The 17,201-nt window shown below is 37.0% G+C and overlaps 1 long non-coding RNA gene across 1 annotated transcript in view; it reads right to left on the bottom strand.

Moving 5' to 3' along the window:
* The window catches only part of LOC140000817 (uncharacterized), a 20,058-nt gene extending 9,626 nt beyond the window's left edge, over window positions 1-10,432 (bottom strand). The window contains exons 1-4 of the long non-coding RNA XR_011806047.1: window positions 10,305-10,432; window positions 4,940-5,052; window positions 3,492-3,527; window positions 2,825-2,945 (exon numbers count right to left, since the gene is read on the bottom strand). This is a non-coding gene — a long non-coding RNA (uncharacterized lncRNA). The remainder of the gene's footprint in view (window positions 1-2,824; window positions 2,946-3,491; window positions 3,528-4,939; window positions 5,053-10,304) is intronic.
* Between the last annotated feature and the right edge of the window lie 6,769 nt (window positions 10,433-17,201).

Here is a 17,201-nt window from a genome sequence, read left to right as displayed (position 1 = left end):
AAGGGCCTAGAGAGGAAGACATATGAGGAGCGGCTGAGGTCACTGGGCCTGTTCATCCTGGAGAAGAGGAGGCTGAGGGGGGACCTCATCACAGTTTACAGCTTCCTCACAACGGGGAGTGGAGAAGCAGGTGACCTATTCTCCGTAATCAATATCAGGAAGAGGTTCTTCACCGAGAGGTTGATTGCACACTGGAACAGGCTTCCCAGTGAAGTAGTCACTGCACCAAGCCTGTCTGAATTTCAGAAGTGATTGAACTGTGTATTTAGTCACATGGTGTAAACTTTTGGGTAGGCCTGTGTGGTGCCAGGAGTTGGACTTGATGATCCTTGTGGGTCCCTTCCAACTCAGGATATTCTGTGATTCTATGATTCTACTTCCCTGAATATATTATTATAGTTTTCTTTATCATGACAAATATTTTGCCAACATTGAGGGTTATTTTTGAGAGACTGTTTTCTTGGGACTTTTATCAGTTATTAAAAAAATATACAAAATCATTTTAACAGACTGGACATGTGAGCATTTCAAGGATTCATACGTGTGTACAGTACCTCCAGTGGATAAATTCCACAGCCCTTTTTAATCATAACTGAAAGAAGTATATGATTATAACTGACCATTTCAGACAGCATGTACACATGACTGTAATCCCTTATTTGTGAAACTTGCCTTCAATGTATGAGGCATATTGAAAATAGTCACCAGAAGTGACTTTTTTCTTCACATTTCCATGTGAAAGATGATTCCAGAAGAGGTGTGAGAATTGGTGTTGCATTGTATACAAAGTGTACACTAGCACAAGTGTTTTCACAATTTGAATGGCAGAGTTCAACGCTCCAAACTTACTACCCACTCTTTTTTCTTATTTTAGGTCTTATCCTGTTAATATATATCTCAATGACTTCTGGAAGAAGTGGTAGAAAGCATACTTCTAGACCTTCTGTTGGATTTGCAGAAGGGAATAACTCCTTTTGAATCTATTCATTAAAGACACTGCCTTTAAGATATCGATAAAAGTTTCTGAGAAGTATGAACTGAAGTTTTTACCTTGAAAGATAAGTAGAGATTTTTATTTTTATTTTATTTTTATTTTTAATAAAAGGGAAACATAACTTTCCAGTGATGTTTTGTTATGTAGTGTTAAAATTCCCAGAGATAGTGTCCGTGATAATGCAACATTAAACGTGGTTTCAATGTTTCAGAATTATTACTAAAACTGTTTAAATTTAGGCTCTGGGAATAAAATTTCATTTTTACCTCTAATAAATTTGAGCTTTTATTATTCCCATTTTTTTTTTTTTTTTGAGCTAGTAAAGAAGAACTTTATACCTGTGCTGAAAGTAGTGATGCTGTGGCTCAGAAATTCCTACTTGCACTCATGTTAGTTTTGGCAGAAAAAATCTAGTTCCTTGAAAATCTAAACCACTACTTTTAAGGCCGGTATAATTATGTTTTTCATTGCTGATTAGGTGAGAAAATGAGAAGGCTTGTTAATTCTAAAGGGCTTAAGATGTCATGAAATTGAGTTATTTGTGAAAACTGTCTTAGATTTCAGCCCAGGAAAGTGGGTCAGGCACCATCCCTGGTTTAGATTTTAGATTTAGATCTTAGTGATACGGTTTAGTGGAAGACTTGTTAGTGTTAGGTCAGAGGTTGGACTTGGTGATCCTGGAGGTCTCTTCCAACCTAGATGATTCGGTGATTCTGTGATATGTAGTAATTGTAGCAAGCCTATAATTTTCAAAGATTTTTATACATCCAATTTTTGTACAATATTTTAGGCTTGACCCAAATGGATTGCCCATGTTTCAGCCACTTGATTCATAGTTGTCCATGGCCTTGAAACTCAGCTTTAGTGCTGGCATTAAACACACAGAAAATCAGAGAGGGGGTTTAATTCAGAGCCCTTTTAAAAAAAATCTGCTCTGTTTTTGCACAAAAAGCATTCACCAAACATTCCCACACCTTCAATATTTCTGGTATTTCAATGCTTTTGACTTTTTAAAATTTATTATTAAATATCAGTATTTCTGAAAGAAAAAGAGAGGGGGAAAAAAAAAAAGAAAAAAAAAAGTGGGGAGCTGGAAGCTAGCCTCTTCTCGCAGATAACTAGTGATAGGACTAGAGGGAAGGGACTCAATTTCAATTTGTGCCAGGGGAGTTTCAGGTTGGAAGTTAGGAGACATTTCTTCTCAGAAAGAGTAGTCAGACATTGCACACCCAGTCAGGTCGTGCAGTCCCTGGGAGTTTTTAAGGAATGGTTGGACTTGGTGTTTAAGGATATAGTTTAGTGGGTGACATTGGCAGTAGGGTGATGGTTAGACCAGATGATCTTGGAAGTCTTTTCCAACCTTAATGATTTTATGATTTAAAAATACTTATGAAGTAATGAACACTTGTCTTCAGAATATGATTTACATAACTGAGGAAAGAAGTAAATAAGTCTTGGGCCCTCATACCCAGATGCAAGAAGAAAATACATAACTGCTGATAAATAAGGTCTGCATTTCTTAATTTGTTTGCACAAAAATCAAGGATTGCTGGAAAGTTAATATAAAGTCATGGAGTTCAAGACCATCATAGAGCAGTGAATACTTAGTACAATTTTTCAGGTGTAACCAACAGTATTGGTATTTTTTTCATGCATGTATTGAGGATGAACACAATATAAGTGAAAATTAACTTTTGATTGCTTTTCTCACCATTATAGAATTGTAAGTTTTAATTTAAAATAAAAACAAACAACAACAACAAAAAAGTAAAACTACAAAGCTATTTAATAAGTGTGATCTTTCTGGTCAGTGGTTAAGTCAGTACTTACCAAATGTGGCAGATCCACACTAAAGGTTAATTCACATCACTGGAGATGGAACTGCTAATGGTATATGAAATATAAAACTACTGTTCATACTGTTGCAAAAAAAGGGAGTGATCAGGTCTACCTGCAAGAGAAGGTCTCAATAATATACACAAGAACTTCTAAAGCCATGTGAATTTAAAGTCAATGTAACATGAACCACTTCTTACTAAAGAAATCTTGTTTACACTAAGACCTACTTCAGACCCTTGATACTATTGCTGATACAAGAAAATAGTATTTATAGTTTCATATAAATATATATTTTAGTAAGGTAATCCTTTTTAGTATAATAATGTCCCTGACCTAGTATAAGATATCAACAACCCAGACGTGCTCACAATGATAGAAGGAAGCTAATAGAAATCAAGACTACACAGATAGTCAGCAATTTTTTCCTGTTTCCTAGTTCACTCAGGATGGTACAAACATGTTGATCTATAATTCATAAAGAGGTTTTCTAGTTTATCTAAATAAATAACTCCGTTTGACTTAAAACAGTTTGATAAAGCCTGAAGGTCTCATTATGATTCCATACATGTATCTACAATAAAAAGGAAACAGTTGTTGGCAAAGTTCATTCTAAGTGATATTTTGAAGGATTTTTGTGCAGGTCATTAAATGGTGTTACCTGATGTTTCTAAGGACAAACATCCATCTCATCCATCTGCATGAGTTCAGGAAAAAAAAAAAAAAACAGACAAAAAAATAAAACCAGACAAAAAAAAAAATTTAAACGTCATTCAAGAGTACCTTTAGCTTAAAAACAGAATAAAACAAAACAAAACAAAGCAAAACAAATAACAACAACAACAAAAACCAACAACAAACAAACACCTAAGCTACACAAATTTCTATTTCTGAGCATTGAAGAGAATTTCTCAGGTTGGTTTTGGGATCTGGAGTGCATTACAGTCAAATGCTTGCATCAAACTATTACTAAGCACTGCCTACAAGATAGGTGATGGGGTGAATGCAGAAAGGCAGGCACAGGAGCAGATATTAATGCTGGATGTACCTTTGCCAACTGGAATATTTGTTTGGAAATGGGTCTCATCTATGGATCTGAACTATTTTTGACTGCCTTACTTAGAAACATCTTCACAAAAAAAAAAAAGTAATAACTCAAAAAAGCTTCATTCCTCTACCCTTCTTTCTGGTGATGTACCTTAGATGATCTTGTCTGACCAAAGCTGTGAAATTAAGGAATTTGTTAAGGAATTTGTTAACTAGAAACTGTATCTTAAGCAGTACCAGAAAAAAGGAAGACTGATGATTTGTTTTGTTGTGTACAGGCTGTGAAAATGCTGGAAGGGAAAGTGCAGCAGGCAGACTTTTCTTGTTTGCTTTTGCCTTGGGTGAAGCTGAATAAAAAGTCTCTATGACTAAATCTGAAATCTTGGAGAGACAATGCTCTCTGCTGAGCATTCAGCTCCCACCAAGTTTATGTCTAGCTTTGTGGTCCTGACTCAGACAGGAGGACTTTAAGAACTCCCCATCTGCTTGAAAAAGTCCCAGTACCTGCTAAGGCAAGAAAATCCAAGTATCTACCACTGGCAGTTTACCAAGAGCCAGAGGGCTACATCAAATAGCAAAACAGAAAGGATAATCCAGCTCTCCTTTTCCATTCAAAGATTCTCTATGCTGAAAACTGCTATGCTGGGAAAAGGAACATGAGTCACTGAGGAGAAACTTGCTGCATTGTGTTGTTCCTCAGGAGGCCCTTGCTAGAAATGGGCTGTAGGACTTTTCAACTAGCAAGACTTGCACTAAAGAAGGAAACAACATCAGGAGAGTTAAACTGGTAACCTGCCAGTAAATTTGGCCACTGAGAGGATCTAAATTTATTTATTCATTCAGCTAAGCTCTCATTTGTTATGGAACACTGCTAAATCAGTATTGGACTGCTAAATCAACTGGACCAACTAAATCACTGCTGTTCTCTAGCTGAGATTTTTTTCCAGGAAAATTACAGTTTCTATTTAACCCCAAGTTTTTAAAATGCTTTGTGATGTGTTAGTTAAGTTAGTTAGTTAACACACCTTTGTTAGTTAACTTAATCAAGGTCCTAGATCTCACCTTATATACTTATTTTCCTTTATTCTTATGCTTCAATCAAAATGTGGTCAGTAAGACTCTGTTGTCTAAGGCTATGCTTTGTCCTGACAGCTTCAATTTTAAGATGGAAACCACTGTGGAAGGAAAGCAAACAAACAAACAAACAAACAACTTGAAAACTTATAAGTCTGAAGAGGATACAAAATGGCTTTGTTCAATTTAAAAGACAAGAAAATGTAAATTTTAAAGCACATTAAAAAAAAAAAGTTAATTTCAAAAATAAGAAATGCCTGAAAATATTTAATGAAAACTTCTAATACTTCTTTTAAGTTTATATTTGAATAAGATTGAAGAGATAGGACAGCTAAAATTAAGGTCAAGGCATGTTCTAGGTTCATACAGCACTGACAAAGGGAAAGAGATACAATTAACTAGTACATGGTCATGATTGTTAAACTTAATTCTGCTTATGATAGTAAAATCTATCCATCTTTCCATCTATCCAGTACCTTTCCATCTGCTCACTCTTTAAAAAATGCAAAGACTCAAACTGTGGAAAAACAATAAAACTGAGTGAAAAAGTAGAAATATTCATGCTCTTAAAGGAAATAAGGTGGTTTTAGAAAAATATTTGAATAGATCATAGAATCATAGAATATCCCAAGTTACAAAGGACCCACAAGGATGATTGAGTCCAACTCCTGGCTCCACACGGGAGAAATTCAGACCATATGACTGAGAGCAGCAGATGGTTGGACTACAATCAAGAAAGAAAATATGCTGGTCACTCATAGTAAACTAAAACAGGAGCGTAAAAGCAGTTAAAAGAATATACATAGTATAATATAAAAATTTATATTTATAATATAAAAATATATAAAAATATAATATAAAACAATACATTCTTTTATATTTATAATATATAGAATATGTATTATATATTATATTGTATATTATATATTAGAATATATAATTATATATATAATGTAATATATAATATATTGTATATAACATAATATATAGAATATAATGTAATATAATATATATATATAAGATATATATTATATTACATTATATTATATATTGTATATAATATATATTATATTATAATTTATAATAATATTATCTATTATAAGATAATATACCTCTCTATATATAACATATAGAAAAAAATTCTATTCACAGAATATATAAATAAATTACATATAAAAATATATGTATTTACACATATATAAATAAATAAAAAGAATATATAAATAGATCTTTATATAATTAAATATATAAATAAAAGAATATATAAATAAAAATATTTATATCTATTTATAAATGATAAATAAATAAATAAATAAATGACGTATAACAGCAACAACAAAAAATATCTTGAGGAATGAAAATTTATGAGTAATATTAAGAAGTCAAGGAAAACCCCTGACATGAAAGAATAAAAAGCAGGTAAAATATAAGAATGACAACAACAATAAAAAAAAGTCACAGTTATATCAGTACATTGGGCAGAAGTTATGCAGAACAGTTTATATTGCTGTTGGTGTTTTGTGTGTTTAAAAACCATTAGGATAAACAAAAGGATATAAAGTCTTGTTCATCTTCTGGGTTATTAAGGAGTTTAGCATCATCTTCAGAGATAATTTTCCTAAACTCAAGAGGGCTTGTACTTTAGAAGAAAAAACAGCCAGCTAAGAATATCACACTAATACTAGGTTTAAATATATGTTACAAAAATAAGGACATTCTAAAGGACAGGTTGACAGCTAATATGCAATTATTCACAACAGCAGGGAAATGACCTAAATACTTATCACCTGATTAATCCAGGTGAAGTTGGAGATGAGTTAATATGGAATGCAAAAGATAAAAGATGAAAGGATGGGAATATAATTATTGCTTGTTAACAGCATGTTATAGAAAATAGATCTTGTCAAACGAAACTGCTTTTGCCAATCAGACTACAGGTTTGTTTGGTGCATAACAGAGAGGCAACATGTTAGGATTTACGATAAGGTGTTTGACTTGGTACTGCACAACAGTCTGGTTAAAAATAACACTGCAATATCATTACCATGCCAAATAAGCAGTTTAAGAAAGCTGGCTGATAGACATCAAAGTAAATATCACTGAGAAATAAGCATGGAATGGGGATGTTTTTAGTTGACTACTAATGTTAAACATACTTATTTTTATTAATAATCTGAGTGCAAAGTTTCTGCAAGTAAAATCACATGTTCTCAGAAAAATGGCTACACTGGTAATGATGTTGAGGTAGAACCCTGTAAAGTTTTAACTCTATTTGCCAAAACGCAAACCACAGTGTCACCCAGAGACCACAAGTATGAGGAGCCTTGGAAATGAGATTAACAGGGTATCGGTCAGAAGGCTTTGTTTGGCAGCTCTGTTCTGACACCAGGATATCAGATGTGTCAAGACATCTCCCAGTTGCTGCAACCCAACTCTTTATGAGAGAAGAAACTACTTCAAGTAAAGTTGGTTTTCAGACTGTCACATGTGGGGAAAACACCTGAAAGTCCACTATCCATTCTCAGATCAGTATAAGGGATATATTACTTCCATTAAAATTCCAGACTGTTTTGAAAATGCGGAGGTTCAACACAAACAAATTATCTCAAAGAGTGACAAGTTACTGCACATTCACTGTCTATCTCCTTTGAGTTACAGTCTGAACTTTAAGATTTGCATTTATAACTATCCTATAATCAGAACAATCTTAAGGTCTGCAATTAAGCCTTACCAGACCTTAGGAGCAGAGTATTTTCACTCCAAGACGACTACCATTATTGACAGATGTCCTCCCAAGATGGGGGACTGTATCTTTTATTCCCCAAAAAGAAAATATTACGGGAGAAAGAAAACAAATCACATGGTCCTTAGAGGACAAAAAAAAAAGTGAAGAAAGACATAGTTTTACAGACTGTTTTTAGGCACCTTTTGTAATCAGCTGGATCTTACAGACAAGCCATACTATATCCACATACCACAGGCCATGTTTTCTAACTGTAAACTAGGAATTTGGATGTTGTTTTATGAATAGAAATCTTGGCTAACTAGTTTGAATACAAACCTTTCCATCTGCTCACTCTTTAAAAAATGCAAAGGCTCAAACAAAACCTAATGAGAATGATAGCTTCGTCTCACAAAACATATGTTTTTTAAACAGACATAATTGTTTGGTCTGTCCTATAGTTTGTAGAAAGGCCCATGTGTAGATCTATTATTACCTCACTTATTATTTATAAATAGAAATGCAATTTAGATAGGTGAAAAACGTATATTTCTTTATTTCCTTCAGGTTAATCTCCCTATTTCAGGCTGAAACTAGATTAATTGTGTTTTACAATACAAAGTATTTATCCATTTGTTCTACCTTCTGTTCTGCGTCATTCAGGCTAATGGGTATTATGGCAGGACTGTACAGCTGCATCTGAAAATATTGCCTCAGGAGTCTGTCTGTTTCTTTTAAATGAAATAAAGGCAGCAAAGGATAAAACTGAAAATGGAGGCAAAGTAAATCACTGCCCTCGTGATAGGAAATGCCTGCCAGAACTCCTATTCAGGAATTAATTGGTTTCCTTTATATACAATCCCCTAAAACTTCAACAATCTTTAAAAATACATTTCTGCTAATCCTCATAGCATTAAATCATAGACTTTTACAATCTGATTTTGAAAAAAAAATACCATAATAATCAATCATTAAATTTTCATATCAGTTATAACAAAGATATTTCAGGTATTACAGCTTTTATATAATTTACCTTCCCTCTGGGAAGAAACTTAGATATTGTATAAATAGTAAATATAAATATATAGTAAATATATAGTTACAAATAGTAAATATAAATATAAATTAGATAAATCAATAAAAATTGACTTTTTTTTTAACTAAAAATTTATCTGGATTTCTACATAAGGGGGAGGAAAGCACAGTACCAGTAAACAAGAGAACAGCACTAGCAAACCCTTTTATGTACATCCTGTCTATCACACTGTACTACTTAGATCTGCTAACAAGGAGCATTCACAAGTTCAGAAATAAAAATTTGTCATTCAAGTCATGAGGGAGGGAAGGAAAAGAAACATGACTTTTCCTGTTCCCACTTCTTTATCAATTTTATCAACTTTTCAAATTTTTCAAGAATATTTCTATATAAAGCGTTACTTTATCTGGGAAATTTATCTTACTATCATGTTGCACAACAAGTGCTGATGACTCTGAGGAAGAAATTCACTTAACAGTCACCTTGTTGCTATTACTTTTCATGGAGGATATGATCAGTCTGCATGGAAGCAACTACTGGTGATTGTATAATCCAATTTACCAACATCACATTCTGTTTTGTGATACATACAACTCATGATAGCATACATATTCACTGAAATTAATAGTAACGTTTTATCACAACAGTTTACCTGCAAAATAAAGTTAGCACCTCCTGGTGCTAGCTTTTTGCACATTGTTCTAACCCTCACAAAGAAGATAGGTAAAGAAGCTAGAGAAGAGTGAGTAATGGGAAATGGAATGTAAGATTCATATTATTCATTACAACAGGATCTATGTGGTTTTGTGGTCACTGACTGTGTGTGGGCTGCTTGACAGGAAAGTTGGTGTTGAATTTTTATCAAGATCTTCTAGATAGAGCAAGGAGCTTGCAGTCAACACAGTCCAGGACAAAATTCACATAGAATGTAAGAGGTTCACAGAATCACACAAATCACAGAATTTCTAGGTTGGAAGAGACCTCATGATCATCAAGTCCAACCTCTGACCTAACACTAACAGTCCTCCACTAAACCGTATCCCTAAGCTCTACATCTAAACATCTTTTTTATTCTCTCAGGGACAGAACAATTTTTTATGAGTTGCACAGATTTCCACCATGGATCATAACCCACAGTGTTACTGGCAAGAAAGACTCCATGCCAAATAAAGTATTGTCTCCCTTTTTCTGTTGTTCTCGTCCTTTTTCCTTCACATTTATCTGGTATTAAAACTATAACACTAGTGCTTGCAAGAATCACTAAGCTACAGAAGGGAAAGGGAAAGATCCTGTTGAAGAGAAACACGTTAGATCCATGCATGTGAGAGGAAGAAAGTAAAATGAGGTTCAAAGAGTATGACTTAAAAAGTTTTTAAACAATATTTTCTTTGTGAACAAATTTCAGACTTAGTAGCATACTCTAGATGAGACTAAACACACTGGGGAGAAGAAAATAGAATGGATGTTTAATATTACAGTTGTTAATAAGAAAAAAAAAAAAAAAAAGAAAAGAAAATGAAGTTAGATAAGTCTGACTTCAAAAATGAAATGCAATCTGTTAATTTCCAGGGTAATTAAAGATTTAAAGATCTTACCAGGAAAGTTATAGATTCCACTTTAATAGAACTTCCAAAGCAAAATCAAGTAACTTCACTTTCACAATGAGAAGTGGTGATTGCTCATCATTTAATTTACAGGGGGAGAAAGGGAAGGGAAGGGAAGGGAAGGGAAGGGAAGGGAAGGGAAGGGAAGGGAAGGGAAGGGAAGGGAAGGGAAGGGAAGGGAAGGGAAGGGAAGGGAAGGGAAGGGAAGGGAAGGGAAGGGAAGGGAAGGGAAGGGAAGGGAAGGGAAGGGAAGGGAAGGGAAGGGAAGGGAAGGGAAGGGAAGGGAAGGGAAGGGAAGGGAAGGGAAGGGAAGGGAAGGGAATCCGTAAACCACAAGCACTACTGCTTGTCTTTTCCCAGGAAAAGCACAGCAAACAGACTGAACTTAGCACAGGGTTGATAGGCCAGTAGTTAATGTAATAGAAGGTACATATGGTCATACAATATATCTGTTCTTTAAGCAATGACTGTTCCCTCTTGAATTAAACTTCTGTGTCAACAAGGTGTCTTGTGGTCTAGAAACTATTTATTAAAGTGTTGTAGATAATGTAAAAATATATTGCAACATCTAAAGCACTGAACTATTTCCTTCTCTTTTGTTGTGGTCTTACATTGATGTTTCCTTTAATAGGTTGGCTTCTTGAAAGAAATATACTAAAATGTTCCCAAAACATTTCTGTTGCTGAGTCTGTTAAAAGAATTTATTTAGTTCTCTCAGGTTATAAAATTCTGCTAAACTGGCCTCTACTACTTTATCTGAGAAAATAACAGATATAATGTAAAATAAATATCACTGACAGGGTTTATCCTTTACACCTTCAGACAGCAACTATGAGAGTTTTCTGCCTACTGTACCAAGTGCATTTCCTATTGATAAGGATGTGGTGTCTGGTGATTCCCAACTGCAGAGATATAACCTTTTAGACATCTAACAAAAGCCACAACCAGAAAAGTCTGAGTGAAGAGATCTGAGAATCCTTCAAAATAAACCTACTTCAAATAAGGTTCTTAACAGGTCATTGTGATCTGTTCATTTACATGGGATGGAAAATATCTCTCCTGCCACAAAATTACCATTGTGTGCATTTCTCATCAGGATTCCTTACTTTTTGGTACTCATACTATAGTAATAACATTCTTGCAGCCTATTACGTCTTAATACTGAAAACATATTTCCCATCATTTTATAATAGGACTCACTATTTTGAAATACATATTTAGTCAGACAAATTATCTTGATTTTATTGAGTAGTCACAGCCAGACATTCACACATTGCTCTGATATTTTACAGCTGTTTGCCACAAAGTGCTCCACCCTTTTCATCCAGAAGCAGATTCATTAGACAAAATACTAGCAAAGTATAAATTAATTTTGAAATATTAAGCACTATCTGAGCACTTAAAAGGCTATAATTGTATCAAGACCCTGAAACTCGCAAATATAATTTTCTTTCTGTTATTCTTTGTTGTTGTTGTTGTTGTTGTTTTTCTCTGGAGATGAAGCAACATGAATTAACATAACTCAATAATACTGACTGTGCTTACAAATTGACCATACACTGTTTATTACAGTACTGCACAATTTTTGTCACAAAGTCTTACTTTTGTTAGAAGCAGATGCTGTGAGGACATATTAGGAAACATGGACAGAATATTATATCTTGCACTTGTATTACTATTCCCAAACCCAGACCAAAACATCAGAGAATATGTTTTATTCTTGCATTTAGTGAATCCTAATTAGGTCTTTGAGGAACCAAATTAAATATTCAGGCACGTTCAAGAACCTGGTTACTTCCACACTGCATTTATGACAATAGTCCAAGCTGCTGAAGAGATCACATGCAAGTTTTTAGGAGCAAAATGTACCAAGTAAGACTGATTCAAGACAAACTCAAAAGCAGCCATAGCAGTTGGTTGGGAACTTTGTTCTTCAACAATAATGAAAGTGGCCTTTCAACACAATTGCAGTAAGGACTGGATTTAAAAAATAAAAATTGAATGTCAAGAAAAGCTAGTCCTGAAAAAGATGCAAGAAGAGCTGTTAACCTCCTTGAAGAACAGAAGAAAAGGATTAGAAAATATAGGCAAGATTTATCAGAATTTCTACTAAGTTCACCTGAAGACTTCTTTTCCTGAAAGTGTTAATATTGTTAGCAAATGAAACAACCTAGGAGTGAAATCCTGATACTGCTGTCAACTGTGTGGGTTTTGCTACTAAATTCAATAGTCTGGTACAAGTTTTCCATTCTGGAATAGATGGTAGGAATATGAGAACACAGGGGAAGAAGTAAGTAGACAAACAAAAAAAAAACAGTTTGTGAAACAGGGAATGTCTCTTGGAACTTGGGCAGAAAAAGAATTTATATCAAGTCTGGAAGCAAGGTTAGACTTCAGAAAGTTAGCAGAGCTGAAGTTCACATTTGTAGGGAAAAAAAAATGAGAAAAGTCAAAGCTCAGCTTATATTGATACTGGCCAGTATGCTGTCAAACATATGAACATATATATAAACATATTCATAAAAAAAAAAAAAAAAGTGTCTCAACAGCAAGAGCAGTTCTAAGGAAAATATCAGGCTGATACTTAATGAAAAAGGTCACCTAACCACCTACCAATTAGGGATGTGGAAAAGATATAGGCATTTAATATATATATATTTTTTTTCTCAGGTTTTAATATTAATAATACATTTATAGTTGCCCCACCCTCTGAGCTGGACGACCATAACACTGGGGGAGCAATGGCTTTCTGTTTGTGGTCACCAAAATTGTAAGGGAACAGCTGCATCAGCTCAGCATTCAGAAGTCCATGGGACAGGATGAGGGGAGGCTGAGGACACTTGGGTTTTCTGTTTTGGAGGAGGCTCAGAGGCAACCTCACTGTTCTTTAAAGCTTCCTGAGATGGGGAAATAGAGATGGAGGTTCCGATATCTCCTCTGTGGTCACTGATGAACGGCACAAAACTGTGTCAGAAAAGGTTCAGTCTGGACTTTAGGAAAAAAAAAATAATAAATTAATGTAAGGGTGGTCAAGCACTAGAACCAGCTTTCTAGAGCATTGGTTGATGTCCTATTCCTATCAGTGTTCAAGAGGCACTTGTACAAAGCTATGCAATATACAAAATGCTTTAACATTTAGCCCTGAAGAGGTCAGGCAGTTGGACTAGATGGTCTTTGGTGGTCCCTTCCAAATGAACCATTGTATTCTGTTAAATGACCTATCAAATGTCTTCTGTTTCAAACTTGTCTACAGCTCCATCCTTACTCTTTAACTTCAATTCAACAGGTATGCATCTGGACAATTCACAGGTTGGGGCTTTCTTAAATAACCACAGATTCACAAGGACTTCATTTTCCTCAGCGCTTATCCATTTGCTGAGATAATTTACTGTACCCCTGATATCCCTGATGTCCTTACCTGTGTGATGCCTTCCACAATTACCTTATCCAGATGGGCAGTCCCATCCACCTCATTTGCTGTTGAAAGCTTACAAGAGAGCTGTCCAGAAATATTTTCCTCAGTGCCTCAAATATGGCTTGAATGATGCTGTAATGCTTTGCACTGCTGGAACAAAGCAGTTTCACTGGGTATCATTTTATGTTCATTTATAAACACTCATAGAATTTCACAGAATCACAGAATCACAGAATTTCTAGGTTGGAAGAGACCTCAAGATCATTGAGTCCAACCTCTGACCTAACGCTAACAGTCCCCACTAAACCATATCCCTAAGCTCTACATCTAAACGTCTTTTAAAGACCTCCAGGGATGGTGACTCCACCACTTCCCTGGGCAGCCTGTTCCAGTGTCTAACAACCCTTTTGGTAAAGAAGTTCTTCCTAAGTTCCAACCTAAAACTCCCCTGGTGCAAACTCAGCCCATTCCCCCTCGTCCTGTCACCAGGCACGTGAGAGAACAGGCCAACCCCCACCTCACTACAGCCTCCTTTAAGGTATCTGTAAAGCGCAATAAGGTCACCCCTGAGCCTCCTCTTCTCCAGGCTGAACAAGCCCAGCTCCCTCAGCCGCTCCTCATAAGACTTGTTCTCCAGGCCCCCTCACCAGCTTTGTCACCCTTCTCTGGACCCGCTCAAGCACATCCATGTCCTTCTTGTAGCAAGGGGCCCAAAACTGAACACAGTACTCGAGGTGCAGCCTCACCAGAGCCGAGTACAGGGGGATGATCACCTCCCTAGCCCTGCTGGTCACACTGTTTCTGATTCAAGCCAGGATGCTGTTGGCCTTCTTGGCCACCTGAGCACACTTCTGGCTCATATTCAGCCGACTATCAACCATCACTCCCAGGTCCTTCTCTGCCTGGCAGCTCTCCAACCACTCATCTCCCAGCCTGTAGCTCTGCTTGGGGTTATTGCATCCCACGTGGAGGACCCGGCACTTGGCCTTGTTAAACTTCATACAGTTGACCTCAGCCCACTGGTGCAGCCTATCCAGATTCTCCTGCAGAGCCTTCCTACCCTCAAGCAGATCGACACACGCGCATAGCTTGGTGTCATCTGCAAACTTACTGAGGGTGCACTCAATGCCCTAGTCCAGATCATCGATGAAGATATTAAAGAGGACTGGCCCCAGTACTGAGCCCTGGGGAATGCCACTAGTGACTGGCCTCCAACTGGACTTGACTCCATTCACCACGACTCTTTGGGCCCGGCTATCCAGCCAGTTTCTAACCCAACGAAGCGTGTGCCAGTCCAAGCCATGAGCAGCCAGTTTCTTGAAGAGAATGCTGTGGGAGACGGTGTCAAAAGCCTTGCTGAAGTCAAGGTAGACCACATCCACAGCCTTTCCCTCATCCACCCAGCGCGTCACTTTGTCATAGAAAGAGATCAGATTCGTCAAGCAGGATCTGCCTTTCATAAACCCATGCTGACTGGGCCTGATCGCCTGCTTGCCCTGCAAGTGCTGCATGATGACTCTCAAGGTAATCTACTCCATGAGCTTCCCTGGCACTGAGGTCAAACTGACAGGCCTGTAGTTTCCCAGGTCTGCCCTCCGGCCCTTCTTGTAGATGGGCGTCATGTTTGCTAGCCGCCAGTCAACTGGGACCTCCCCCGATAGCCAGGACTGCTGATAAATGATGGATAGGGGCTTGGCCAGCTCCTCTGCCTGTTCTCTCAGTACCCTTGGGTGGATCCCATCCAGCCCCATCGACTTGTGCACATCCAAGTGCCATAGCAGGTCTCCAACCAGTTCTTCGTGGATAGTGAGAGCCACATCCTGTTCCCCATCCCCTTCCACCAGCTCAGGGTACTGGGTATCCAGAGAACAACTGGTATTGCCGCTAAAGACTGAGGCGAAGAAGGCATTAAGCACCTCCGTCTTTTCCTCATCTCTTGTAACTAAGTTTCCCCCCGCATCCAGTAAAGGATGGAGATTCTCCTTAGTCCTCCTTTTTGTGTTGATGTATTTATAAAAACGTTTTTTGTTATCTTTAACGGCAGTAGCCAGATTGAGCTCCAGATGAGCTTTTCTAATTTTGTCCCTGCACAGCCTCACAACATCGTTATAGTCCTCCCTAGTGGCCTGCCCACTTTTCCAAAGATTATAAACCCTCTTTTTTCTCCTAAGCTCAAGCCACAATTCCCTGTTGAGCCAGGCTGGTCTTCTTCCCCGCCAGCTCGTCTTTGGGCACATGGGGACAGACCACTCCTGCACCACTAAGATTTCCCTCTTGAAGAGAAGCCAGCCTTCCTGGACCCCTCTGCCCTTCAGAACCGCCTCCCAAGGGACTCTACCAACTAGTGTCCTGAGCAGCTCAAAGTCAGCCCTCCGGAAGTCCAATACAGCCCTTCCTGGCCTCTCTAAGAATAGTGAACTCCACCATTTCGTGGTCACTCTGCCCAAGACAGCCTCCGACAATCACATCCTCCACCAGTCCTTCTCTGTTTGTGAAGAGACGGTCTAGTGGGGCGCCACCCCTGGTAGGTTCACTAACCAGCTGCGTCAGGAAGCTATCTTCCACGCTCTCCAGAAACCTCCTAGACTGCTTTCTCTGGGCTGTGTTGTGCTTCCAGGATATGTCAGGGAAGTTCGAAGTTTAAAGACCTTTCACCAAGCATGGCTCATTTGGCAGACGAGCAATCCTAAAGATTGCTTTTTTGGACTTTTATTTCTTTCTCTTAAAAAGAATGAGAATCACTATGTTTCCTAATGTGTGGGATATCTATGAACATCTATCACTTTTCAACCAATCAGCGTTTCTAGTTGGTGCATAAAAGTGCAGATTATAAATGTATTTCCATATGCAACAAAGTTTAAGAATGTGGCCCATTCCTTTTCCTTAAATTGTATTAAATCACACTGTAAAAATTGTAGCTGGGGGCTTTTTGATATATATATTTTTTTAAATTCTGTAATTAAGATTTTATTTAGATGAGTGTAAACTCATATCCACAAGTACTTACATATCCACAACAGAAACTGGATCGAAATTCTTATATATGGCAGTGTACTAAGTTTTCATGGGCTAGATTAAGTCCTCTGCAAAGCTAAAAGCTAAAGTTATAAATATTGTAAAGCACAAAAAGAAGACGTAGTCAGATGTGATAAAATAGGCATTCTTTGTAGTAAGAAGGCTTATGAATGAGTGTTACTAATTCCATATTTATAGGTTCATATACATAACAGAAAGTGCTGAAGAAGCAGCTTTAAAAATGAGGTACTAGCAAGCTGAATCTGTACTTTCTGAAATTCTCTGAATCAGCTTTCTGATACGTCAACACCACCACTGACCCCATGGAATCAGAATTGGGCCATTGACATATCATGGAGGTGATTACTGGCTTAAAAAATCCAAATAAGCTTACACCTGTTTAGGGGCAAAGACAGAAGTCAGATTGACAACCAACCCATGTCCCATTTGCTAAAAAA

The sequence above is a fragment of the Anas platyrhynchos genome, chromosome Z, assembly GCF_047663525.1.
Source record: "Anas platyrhynchos isolate ZD024472 breed Pekin duck chromosome Z, IASCAAS_PekinDuck_T2T, whole genome shotgun sequence".
NCBI lineage: Eukaryota > Metazoa > Chordata > Aves > Anseriformes > Anatidae > Anas > Anas platyrhynchos.
Note: the sequence above shows the minus strand (reverse complement) of the source record. Positions and strands in the feature narration are given on the sequence as shown.